Genomic DNA, 12,623 nt, shown 5'->3' with positions numbered 1-12,623 from the left:
CAAACTGACTTGTGTTCAAACACTGGCACTATAATGAAATAGCCATGACACCTTGAACTTGTCATTTAATTTCTATGAGGCTCCATTTCCTAATTTGTATATAGATGGCACTAATATCTACACCATAGAATGCTGATAAGGAATAAGCAAGATAATACATGATCACAGGCTCTTGCCTTGATCAACAGTTAGAGTGGTGCGTTAGTCGGCTAGGACTGCTGTACAAAGTGCCACAAACTGAGTGGCCTAAAAAGAGAAATTGTCTCACAGCTCTGGAAGCTAGACGTCTGAGATTAGCAGTTGGCAGGGCCATCCTCTCCCTCAAGGCTACAGGGAAGAATTTATTCAAGGTCTCTTCCCTAGCTTCTGTTAATTTTGTGACTTTTAGCAGCATAACTCCAGTTTTCAGACAGCATTCTCCCAGTGCATGTCTCTATGGCCAAAATTCTCCTTTTTATAAGGACACCATGATTAGGAGCTTCTCCTATGTCAGCAAGATCGCATCTTAACTAATTATATTTGTAATGACCCTGTTTCCAAATAAGGTCACATTCTGAAGCACTAGGAGTTAGAACTTCAACATAGTCGTTTCAGGGGAACACAATTCAGCCCATAACAAATGGAATGAAAAAATTTTGAGGGCCTGAAGTTTTAGTAAAGTTTATTTAGGAGCTGAGAGGTCAGAAAAACCATGCAGTGTGCCATAGCTAATTGCTCAGCCACTTCTTACTATAATCTGTTTTTTTTAAGAGACTATATAAATTATCCAAATATCTACTATCAGCTGCCATTCTACTTTGATTGTGGTGATCTGTATTTTCTCATTCCAAAAATGGAGAAAATAATGCTGGCCTCCACCTCCTCGAAGCTTACAGTCAAAATATTACAACAACAATGCTATCCACACAGATGTTAAAACACAGAGTAAACAGATGTTGCACAATTAAGACACAGCTAAAACAGTGGCTGAGTATTTATATATGGAGAATTGACTCTTGTTGCCACAGGAAGGTGAAGGACAAGAGCAAAAAGAAAAATTATACCGGTTTCATAAAGACAGGACTGCTGAGGGATTTGAGGTGGTCCTTGCAGGGAGAGAACATGGGAAGCTCACAGGAAATTAAACCGCTAAGTTGACATGGCTTCCCCTGACTGAGATATTAATGATTCTAGTTCCACCCAGCAACAAAGTCTAAAGTTTTGGATCCCTTTTTAATGATTCTTGGCCTTAAAAAATTAGATGTCGTTTTAAGTTTTTGTCATTTTGAATATTTTTAAGGTACTGTTCCCTAGGATTATTTAGTAAAGAAATTTCTAAATCCCTAAACCCATTTTCTAAAATTCTAAACCCATTAAGAATAACTATTGACAAGGAAAAAATTTCCATGTCCGAATTGGAAATTTTCTCAGATAAATGAATGTTAGGATCTCTTCCAGAGTAAGTTCCACTCCAATATAATCAAGTCAACAATGAAATTACTATTTCTATAATACTTACTATGCATACACTATACCAGATATTGCTTGTAGTACAAAAGGAGATAAATAATTGTTTTTTAACTTTAAAAATACTTGAAACAAAGGAATACATATGCATACTTTGTTTTTACCAAATAATGGATTTTTTTTCTAGACATTATCTCCGTCATTAAAAATGCATCAGCATTGTTGGTCTCTATCACTAACCTATTATCCTGTGGGTTCCTTGACAGAAGAAATTACATCTTGTCCATATCCAACTTGTTTCTTAAACATTAAAAAAGAAAAAGTTAAAGGACTGAATTAGTACAAAAGAATAAAGTTTTATTATAGTGCAAGAGCTCAAAGCAATATCCATCCCAAGTATGGATATTTAGAATTGTTCAGATATTTGTGCTATACTCTCTTAAAAGTGAAAGATTTTTCAAAGAGGCAGCTGAGCAATTAAAGTAAGATGCACTTTGTGGTTTCTTTGAGCCCATAAATCTTGAACAGATTTATCAAATCTGCGCTGGCAAAATAGTAAAGCTTGGTTGATAATTATTTTTGAATAATTAAATGAGTAAATAATTAAATAAATTAATGAATTATACTAAAGAAATTGGAGAAAAGTTGAATTTCACCTCTCTCCTCTAGGTGGCAAACTCATACCTCCTAAGTGTTTCACATTTCCTGTCTCCTAGAACTGACATATGAAAATTGCATTAAAAAAATCCATAATTTTATGTCTGTTGCAGTGTAGAAGTAAGCAAATATAAAGTATTTTCTCCCAAAAGTGCTTCCTTCAGTTTTGCATCTTTAAGCTTCTTGTCAAGAACATTGTTTATAGCAAGTCATTATGAAATATGATTGTGTAAGTACTATAAAGAAATAAAATTGTGCAAGAGGCTTTTCAAAGTACTTGTGCAAGACTGCTTTGAGTACCTTCAGATTTTCATTGCCTACTCCTAGGAAAACATTATTTTCCCTAACATTTATTATTATTCTCTAGGGTATTCATTTTCCCCTAAATATGAAAGCTAAGCCCCAGATATATTTTTTTCCAGATTCACTGTGACCATAACAGATAAAATTGAATAAAAGCTTAATGTGTTATCCTCTAAATTGAATATAGAACCAAATGAGGTAAATTAATCCAAATACCTTGCTTTAATTTCCATTCACACTAAAATATGAGTTCCCTGAATGAATTAAATTATGCCCCCAATCTCCACTTCCCTTTGTGGTGACATAGTCTGTATTTTCTTATACAGGAAATATGACTGGAAAATGTCTTGAAGTGTCATGAAAGCTGAAGAGCAAAGCTAAAATTAATCTAAGAGCACACCAAACAGGAACAGCAAGTATTGAAGACGACTGCCCTGCTTCCAAAAGTAAGAGGAGATAAGTAAAAAGGACAATGACATGTTATAGCCCAAGAGCTAAAATTAAATGCATATAAACAATTCTTGTGGAAACTAGAAGCCGATGTAGATTACGCAAACCAGGTAGAGTCTTGCCAGAACATGCCAGGAGAGAGTCACCCAGCACTGAGACATGGCTGGAGATAGAAGTGAGGTTAACACTGGGAAACTACAGAGGATTCTGCACTTGGATGGCAGCTGTTAAATTCTACATTAATACTGAATAGTATGTACTTTAAACCCCATTTTTCTTCTTTATCCCCCTGAAGAAGCTGAAAGTTAGTTGTTCAGATACAGGAATCCAAATAAGAATTTCTAGTTTATGTATGATTTCTCTAACACATATTTCTTGAACAACCACTTTAGGCCAGGCCCCATAATAGAACCCAGAGTAGAATCCTTGAATAACACAAATATGAATAAGGCATGCATGATCCTTGCCATCAGCGTAGTGACGAAACCAGACATGTACACAAACAATTATATGAGGGTGGTAAAGGGAGAAGGGGAGAAAAAATGCACAGAGCCAAATTGGTACATTGATGTCAGGGTGTGGAAGAACCACCTTTCAATCCCATCCTACATCTGGATTAATGGCAACTTGTTTGACCAGAATCTAACCACAGTATTAGTTTTGGTGGGTTTTGAGTTACACCTATACAGCTGGGCCTCTAATGCAGCTAAGTCATGGAAATAGGCACAAAGTAGATATGACCATCTATAATACCTCTCCAAAGGCATTTTAGCCTTGTTTCAAGAGATCATTCTCAAAGGTTTGCATGAAAGCAGAGGAGTTACACAAGAAAACACCACCTGTTAAATGGACACATGACTCCTAACTTTGACATTAGAAGGCAAACATAAATCTTATTAAGTAAACTAATAAGCTAAAAATATATTAATAGGGGAATACAAATAAATTATAGAATATCTCACAATTTTAAAAGAATGAGGTAGCTCTAGCATGGAAGTAAAAAAATACACATAGAAGTGAAAAAAGCAGGACAAAACAATTTAGGCTGTAGACTAACTTTGCTATTTGATGCAACTTACACACTGTTGTTATACCTCTAGAATTATAATGACAATTTTTTTTTTTTTTTTTTTTTTTTTTGAGAAGGAGTCTCGCTCTTTCACCCAGGCTGGAGTGCAGTGGCGTGATCTCGGCTCACTGCAGGCTCCATCCCCCAGGGTTCACGCCATTCTCCTGCCTCAGCCTCCCGCGTAGCTGGGACTACAGGCGCCCGCCACCTCGCCCGGCTAATTTTTTTGTATTTTTTAGTAGAGACGGGGTTTCACCGTGTTAGCCAGGATGGTCTCGATCTCCTGACCTCGTGATCCGCCCGCCTCGGCCCCCCAAAGTGCTGGGATTACAGGCATGAGCCACCGCGCCCGGCCATGACAATTTTTTTAATAATTTTGGGGGGCTTAGATTTGCTATTTAACCTGTCAACAAATTGTGTCTTACAGTATTGTTCAAATGTAGTGTGTAAAGACTTATACTATTGGTCCTAAGCACTACTGGTTGTTTTAGGCTTTTTCTCTTTCTCTGTAGCTACTTTGCAAGCATTATCTTCATGTTTACAGCATTCAATCCAATTAGCCCATGCACAATATAATTTCAATTCAAAAGGAGAAAAGTGAATTTTGACCCACCTTTTGTTATTAAATGGATTCCCTGCCCCATATCAGCCTAAGGTAGATCTGTTATCATTTGTCTTTATTCTTCATGATAAGAAAGGAGAGAGAAAAAGAAAGGTGAAAAACGGGGCTCAAGAAAATAGAGGAGGGAAGGACTGACCATCCCTTCCAATAGTGGAAACTGAAAGTTGTCTGTTAACTGTAGCCCTTACATCTGTGGCTAAGCCAACACCCCAGGCCCTGTCCTGTGGCATCTCCTTCACTGTGATTGATGCAATTCTCCTTTAGTCAAAAAATTCTCTTTTAATTCAGTACATGTCTACAATGACTCAGGATCCTCAGATGTGATCATGGCCTCTTCTCCATCTAGAAAAATCTATAATGATAAAAAGCCAGAGTCTGACTTCCATGAGGCAAACTTATCTCTAGAAACACCACAGAAAGAAAGCCAGTGTGGCATGCACAGGATGTGGCATAAACAGCCCAATAGCTCAAACGAGCCAGTGACCTTTCACAAAGAAGACAAAGGCAAATACTCAGAGAAGCAGCCACTATATTGGTGCCAACATTCCACAAGCAGAACAGGTGCATCCAACCCCTCCTGGAACCACAGACCAAGCTAGACACACCTAGACTTTCCCACTCACGGGGCCACCAGGACTAGTCTGAATTCAAATCAATAGAAGCTTATTGCCGTGGGGATAGGTGAGACCCATGTTTGACGCCAATCAACATATTCACGATTACCCAACAAGGAAAATAAACACATGCACCCATATCTATGTAATTCTTTTCAAAAGAACTTGAAGTAGAGCAATAAGAACTGAGAGAGAATGGTATTAGTTCTCTCGTAGTTCTTGTTGCTCTACTTCAAATTCTTTTCAAAAGAATTAGTTTCATAATTATGAAATAAGCACCAACAAGAACTAGAATTTCAGTGATGAACCAGCAAAACAGTTCCAGCTGCCCTCAGCAGCACTTATTTTCTCTAAATACATTAGTTAGACAACAAACAACCTAAAAAAAAACTAAGATAAATGTTTAAAATAATATAGCAATGATAAGAATCATTGTAGTCACCATTTATTAGGCATCTATTAGATGCCAGATATTTTGCTATATTTAGCTACCTAGCTTACTCTTCATAGTAGTCTTGTGAAGCAGGTTTTATTATCCCCATTTTACATATAAGAAAACTACATCAAATCTAAATTAAATAGCTTTCCTAAAACTACCCAACTAGAATGTCACAGCCATAATCAAACTCTAGTTGAACTCCTTTCACTATACCACAGGTCACCAAATTACAACCCTTATGTCAAATCAGTCTTGCTGCCTAATTTTATTTTTAAAAGTCTTATTGGAACATAGATACTCATTTATTCATGTATTGTCTATGGGTGAGTCTTTATTACAACAGCAGAGATGAGTAGTTGTGACAGAAATTCGATGGCCCTCAAAAGCGAAACAAGCTACTATCAGGACCTCTATAGAAAAAGTTTGCCAACCTCTACACTGCAGTATGCCTTAAGGATTTTTAGAAGATTGAGTATGATAAACACTTTCAAAGAATGGTGAAATTCTGAGAAATGGGAGTTGTCATCAATTTCTTTGTTAACAGCTACCCTAAGACATTCTGTCCAAAACCAAGTTGGAGAAAGAATAGTTGCATTTCAGAATACAAGAATTTGAATTTTATTGACTATTTCATCTCTTCCCCAATCCTAACTCGGGCTTCTTTTCACCCCAGTTTCTCCCAGGATATCTCACCAAAGTAAACACCTAAGGCAGAAAGTCAGGGAGGAACACAATGAAAAAGTAGTGCTATAGCTTCACAAAACTTTTAATTCCATTTTCATTCCCACCACCTATCATAGAGGCACCCTGAAAAAAGGACATGCCAAATTTCAGGGTTTAATTAGTTTAGGCAAGCCTGGGTGGGTGACTTTATAGACCAGAATAATAGAATTTTAATATGGAAAGCACATAAAGTAATAACCAATTGAGAACCAGGTAACAACAAAGAAGAACCTTCTCTTATCTATCCCACCACATGTTCAACATGATCTGGCCTAAGGCCACATTGTATCTATTCACAGCTTTCATATATTCATTAACTTCATGTCTTTTATGCTTTTTTAAAAAGCATGGTTTGGGGAATCAAGCATACTTGGGTTCAAACCCTGCTGTAGCCACCTACTACTTGTATAATCTTAAGCAAGTCAGTAAACCACTTTAACCCTCAGTGCAATATAAATGTAGTTGGTTTTTCATTGAGTATAAAGAAACTGGAATGAGATAGCACATTCAGTGCCAACAAAGCATCTGGAACGTAGTAGGCACTCTGTCAATAGATGGAAAACACCAGTGTTGTTCTTACAAAACAGGTGAAACTGCATCAACTCAGTCTCTTCTTGGACCAAAGTCAGCAGGTGTTGATTGTTGGAGCAAGTGGCATCTCACTACTCAAACTATGGATGATAATCTGCTGGCTGCATACTGTATAGGAAAAGTATTTTTACCTGAGAAAGATAACTTTCAACTTTCTAATCTAGCCTTGTACCAGTTGCAAATAATTGTTATTATATGTTATGCTTTATAGACAGCCTTGTTTTTAATTATGAGGTTTTTATTGGAGTGGCAGGTTTCGGGGTAAGTCTGCCATCTGACTTGCCAGTACTTGTTAAAAGTTTTTATAGTGTGACTCATTTACATATGCATGTGTATGTTTAGGTGCTATTATTAAATTTTGCTGGCATACAGTGAGGAAATTGTGATTCAGATTTGTCCGTACGTACTCCTCCCCCACCATCTGCTCTGCCCCTCCATTTACCAGAAGGCTAGCTTTAGCTACTTGTGCATGTAAAACAGAAGCAAGCAACACTGTGAAAGTGAAAATCTTTTAGGTAGTGTAGTGCAGTGGTGGTCCCCAACCTTTTTGGCACCAGGGACTGGTTTTGTAAAAGTCAATTCTTCTGCAGGTGGGTGGGGGGTGCTCTGGGTTGAAACTGTTTCACCTCAGATCATCAGCCATTAGTGAGATTCTCATAAGGGGCATACAACCCAGATCCCTTGCGTGTGCAGTTCACAATAGGGTTTGTGCTCCTATGAGAATCTTATGCCGCTGCTGATCTGACAGGAGGCGGAACTCAAGCAGTAATGCTTGCTCACCTGCTGCCCACCTGCTGTGCAGCCTAGTTTCTAACAAGCCACAGACCAGTACAAAATTAAAAACACTGGGCATGAGGAAATAATATTCATGCTTTAAATTGTCTTTTCTATTCACTACACTATGGCCACAGTCTGTGTCCTAGCGGTTGGGGACCCCTGGTGTAGTGAATAGAAAAGACAATTTAAAGCATGAATATTATTTCCTCATGCCCAGTGTTTTTAATTTTGTGGAGGGAATCCCTGCAGGAAAAATCATCTTCACATCCAAGACAGCAAGTGGTATTGATGACAGATCAGTGCTATAAATAGCCTGTGGAGGAAAAGAGAGAGAGAGAAAATGAGTATACAAACAAAGCTCTTTAAAAGAATAAAGACACTTCCATAAATAAAAAAATGAAAACTCAAAATGGCATGGACAACAATGAATAAACTCCACAGTGATTCAATAATACCAACAGCCAAGGCTTTGTTGAGCACCTTCTACAGATGCACCTCAGGCATGAAGCCCTAGGCAGCGCATTGTGGATACAAAGTATAAATAATGACATTTTGTAGATACAGACATTGCTTTTGTGTTTCCAAATGCTCTATTAATTAAAAGTACGCAAAAAAGTAGAAGGAATAAAGGGAAGGAAGGGAGGAAAAGGGGAAAGGAGAAAAATGCGAGAATAAGAGAGAAAGAAAAGGTGTCCAGTGTTAGAAGTCACAATTCTATCAGAACTCCAAGTACCTGGGGCTCACAGCCACATGATTCTACCTCCACTGAATCACTTCTGGAATGACTTTTGTAGACTTATGTATAGCTGAATCACAAATGACCACTCTCCCCCTAAAAAAAATCTCATAGCTTAAAACACCCATGAATTCTGAGAATAGCTCTGCTTCACAATCTCTCACAAGACTGCAATCAAGGTGTGTACCAAGGCTGGGGCCTCATCTGAAATCTCCCTTAGGGAAAGATTTGCTTCCCAGCTAACACAACTGACTGTTGGCAAGATTCATTTCTTTGAGGGATGTTGAACTGAGGGCATCTATTTACTGCTTGCTGTTGGCCAGAGGCTGCCCTCAGGTCCCTGCCATGTGAGCCTCTATGGCAGCCTGCTTCATCAAAACCAGCAAGAGAGGAAGTACTCTGGCAAGAACGAGGTCGCAATCTTCTGTAAACTTATCAGAGAGGTGACGTCTACTCTACTACCATATTCTATTGGAAGGAGCAAGTTACTCAAGTGGAGGGGATTACACAAAGCTGTGAACAGTAGAAAGCTGAGAAAACCAAAAGCTATCTTAGGCTAACCTACTGCAACTTGGTGATCTGTTCTCAGTTTCTTTGTTTCCTCTTTTATTTTTTTTCATATTGACCTATATTCAAGTTACCACAAAATAATCAGGTCTAAATACAAAAAATTTTACTTTTAGCTCTAAGTTTCCTTAAAGAATTTGGTATTAATTACAGTAAGAGCATTGGGTTGATCTAAAGAAAGCATGAGTATCAGGACCAATTCTAGCAATTTACTATGAGATTTTATTCATGAACCTGCTTTTCTCATCTTTAAAATGGGTATAGTTATGCCTTCTCTATTCACCTCATATAACTATTATAAAAAATAAGGAGAATAATGTATGTTAGTGTTTTCCAAAGTGCAGTAACAAGCACTGGAGGTACTTGAGATGATTATGGGTGGTATATGGACTGTAGGTGTAACTCTTTTAAGGTATTTGTTTTACAGTGTATTAGAAAAACATAACTTGCACAACAAACCCATGATTTTACAAATTATGTGCTTAAGTGAGACTTCAGTGAAGTTTTTAAAAAGGTGAGTGAATTTGAAGAAAAATGTTAAGAAAATAACATAATAGGTGGTCTGAGAATGTGGCATGCATTGTGAAGGTGATACATACAAATGATTGCATAAAAAATAAAATGCCCCACAAATACATTGAATTCTGTTTATTAATTAACGTTCCATGATGCTGGTTTAAGAAGCTAAACAAACATATTCATTGTTACCATAAGAGCAAACCTAACTACACCTGGTGAAAGAAATGACCCCTTGAAAATTCAACTCTAAATCCATCCCCTCTTATCAATAAGACAGTTAAATCTTTTTTCCCTGATGTGTTTTTCTTTTCCTAGCAATGTATTAATGATAAGTTCCATTTATTAGAGGATCACTGTATGCTAGAATCTACATATACTATTTCAATTAATACTTACCTCATAAGAAAAATAGCATTATTATATCTTATAATGAGAAAACTAAATCTTAAAGAGGACTAAAGTCACTTACCTAGTAAGTTGCAGAGCTAGACTTGAATTTACATTCAGGTCTACTTAATTGAAGCCTGTGTAAAATCTACTCTGCCAGTAGTTTTAAAGGGCTGAACTTCATTCACTATATCCATACCTCATCTTTTTCCACCTTTTACAATTTTACATTGTGTCATTGTAACATTTCTTCTCTGGCATATGGGAAAATTTTTCAACACCAGGGCAAACAAAGAGAATGAGTCATTTATTGCCAAATACCCAGATAGGAAGTACAAACTAAATAGAATAAAAGAAGCAATCTCTTCCTAGCCCAAACTCTTTTACATTCACCCCCTAAGGGCAAAGGAACAACAGAAAAGATGAAGTTCAGACACTTCCTAAGGTTCCTGGTATTGGCTACATTTTTCACTACTTCCCCTGTATAACTTCCATGCCAATGATAATTCTACAAGCAAAAAGCTGAAATATACATTACAAAAGAGGAAGTGTATTGTCTATGTACTCTAAATGTGGTGAGCTGTTTAACTACAGAGAAGTCTCTCCTCAAGAAAAGACAACATCTCCCTTCTGTTTTTCAGTATGACACGTGAGTTTTGACTAAAACCAGATATTTCAAGTTATAAACGTAGCTGAAATGTGCTTCTCTTCAAGAAGAACTTTTAGCTTTATGTCTTTAGATCTAGCAAAATAGACTTAAAATCGATTGTAAGAAAACTGATTAGTAAAGTTATAGCTCACTACAGTGGGAATTAGAATTCAGGAGAATACAGAGAGTGAAATAGTCCCATATAGAAAATATTACTTTCTATACTTAAATTATCCACTATCCATTTTGTAAAAGAAAACACATTTTTCCTAATTTAAATCATGTAATATTAATATTACAATACTAACACCTTAGTGATTACAAATACAAGATAAAATAAACTGTCAGAATAAATACATGCAAACGGAAAATTATAAGAAAATATTTGAAAACAGGTCATCAAAATATTTTCTAATAATGCAAAGATTAAATTTGGAAGAGATATTTCCCCACGGCTCTTCTTTCATCACACAGCCCTGAAAGATGATGGTTTCCCAAACAGCACATACAGCAAGAGGTGTGGGCCTCAGTGGCACATACCACACCCTAACTACCACAGAGAAAGTCATGGAAGCTAGGACGGAGATCAGATAAGAGGAGCTGAGGAATCATCATAGCATGGACACCAATATTCTCTCTTGGAATCCTTTGAAATGTCATGGCAAATAGTCCTGCAAAACATCCAAAAAATCTGGATTTGTCAGACAAGTCTCTATGTGATTAGATTCAGACTAAACATTCCATCAGGAATCCCATTTAGATAAACTTCAGACCACACATGATCAGGCTCTCCTATTTGATAAAGACAGTAATAGCTTTCTCTCTCTCAAAGCACATTTTCTCTTTTTAATTAATGAATAAATCTATGGAGTGATGTCCTGAGACTATTCTGTTTCCCAACCACTGTCTACCAATGGTTTTGTCACCCTTTGGGGAAGGGGATCAAAATATAGGGATTTTCTAATTCTAAGATTCGTTCTATGTATATTAGTTGCTATTCTTCTAGAAAGAAGACTTTCACTACTATCCCTTGGATTATCTTTTTTAATTTTTGTATGGTTTAAATTGCATCATCATTCTTTCTGATGTCCAAATTGTCCCAAATTAAGCCAGTTAGAGAAACAAGTTCATTTTCAAAAATATGGAGATGCTAAATTGCATTATACCATAATCAATCTGTGTTTCATAGTAATATGGTGGTATTGTCACTTATATTTATCATTGTTACTATTATTCTTTAGTAATTTATTTGTATCATGCCAAGGAGAGGAGTGGATATCCTTAACCAATTCAAGTCTATAATGGCAGAGTTTTCTGAAGTGACACTGCATAAATGTTTCACAAACCATACATAAAGATCAGTCACACTGTTTTATAAGTGAATCTGATACTTTGCTGTTAAGTTTCCAGTACTATTTTGAAACTACAGTGCCAAATTAAACACCTTAAAATTGCCTTCATATTTTTTTCTTAACTTTTGATTTTAATTTGTTTTGAAACTTTCACTTCAGTCCTGCCTAGCTATATAACCACATTAAGTACAAATTTGAGACTAGGGTGTCAACATTAAAATCCTAAAACTGCCATCATGATGATACTGAAGTTTATGATTTTTTTTTAAACTTTCATTTTAACTATGTCTTGTTTAAAACCCTAGCTAGTATTAGCTACTGAATTTTGAAAATTCATTTAACATGTGAATAGCAAAATTAGAAACCTAACACTGCCTTAATTTTGGTACTAAGTTCTGTATTTTGAAACTTTTATTTCAACTCTGCCAAGGTTTTTCTGAGATGAACAATCACTTTGCAATCAGTTTATGATTATTGAGATGGTGGTTTTATTATTGATTCACTCATATAACAAAAAATATTTTAAATGTTTTTATATGTTTTATATTTATAAGAAATCAATATTTCATCAGATGGGAGGAGCTGAGGAATCATCATAGCATAGACACCAATATTATTTCTTGGAATCCTGTGAAATATCCTGACAAATAGTCCTGCAGAACATCCAAAAAATCTGGATTTGTCAGACAAGTCTCTATGTGATTAGATTCAGAGTCATCTAA

At 36.3% G+C, this 12,623-nt stretch overlaps 1 long non-coding RNA gene across 1 annotated transcript in view; it reads right to left on the bottom strand.

Annotated features, from left to right (window-relative positions):
* LOC105738490 overlaps positions 1 to 12,623 on the bottom strand; it is a 126,843-nt gene that overhangs the window by 83,726 nt on the left and 30,494 nt on the right. Inside the window, exon 2 of the long non-coding RNA XR_004032142.1 lies at positions 11,059 to 11,220. This is a non-coding gene — a long non-coding RNA (uncharacterized LOC105738490). The remainder of the gene's footprint in view (positions 1 to 11,058; positions 11,221 to 12,623) is intronic.

This window comes from Nomascus leucogenys, chromosome 1a (genome assembly GCF_006542625.1).
Source record: "Nomascus leucogenys isolate Asia chromosome 1a, Asia_NLE_v1, whole genome shotgun sequence".
In the NCBI taxonomy this organism is placed as follows: domain Eukaryota; kingdom Metazoa; phylum Chordata; class Mammalia; order Primates; family Hylobatidae; genus Nomascus; species Nomascus leucogenys.
Note: the sequence above shows the minus strand (reverse complement) of the source record. Positions and strands in the feature narration are given on the sequence as shown.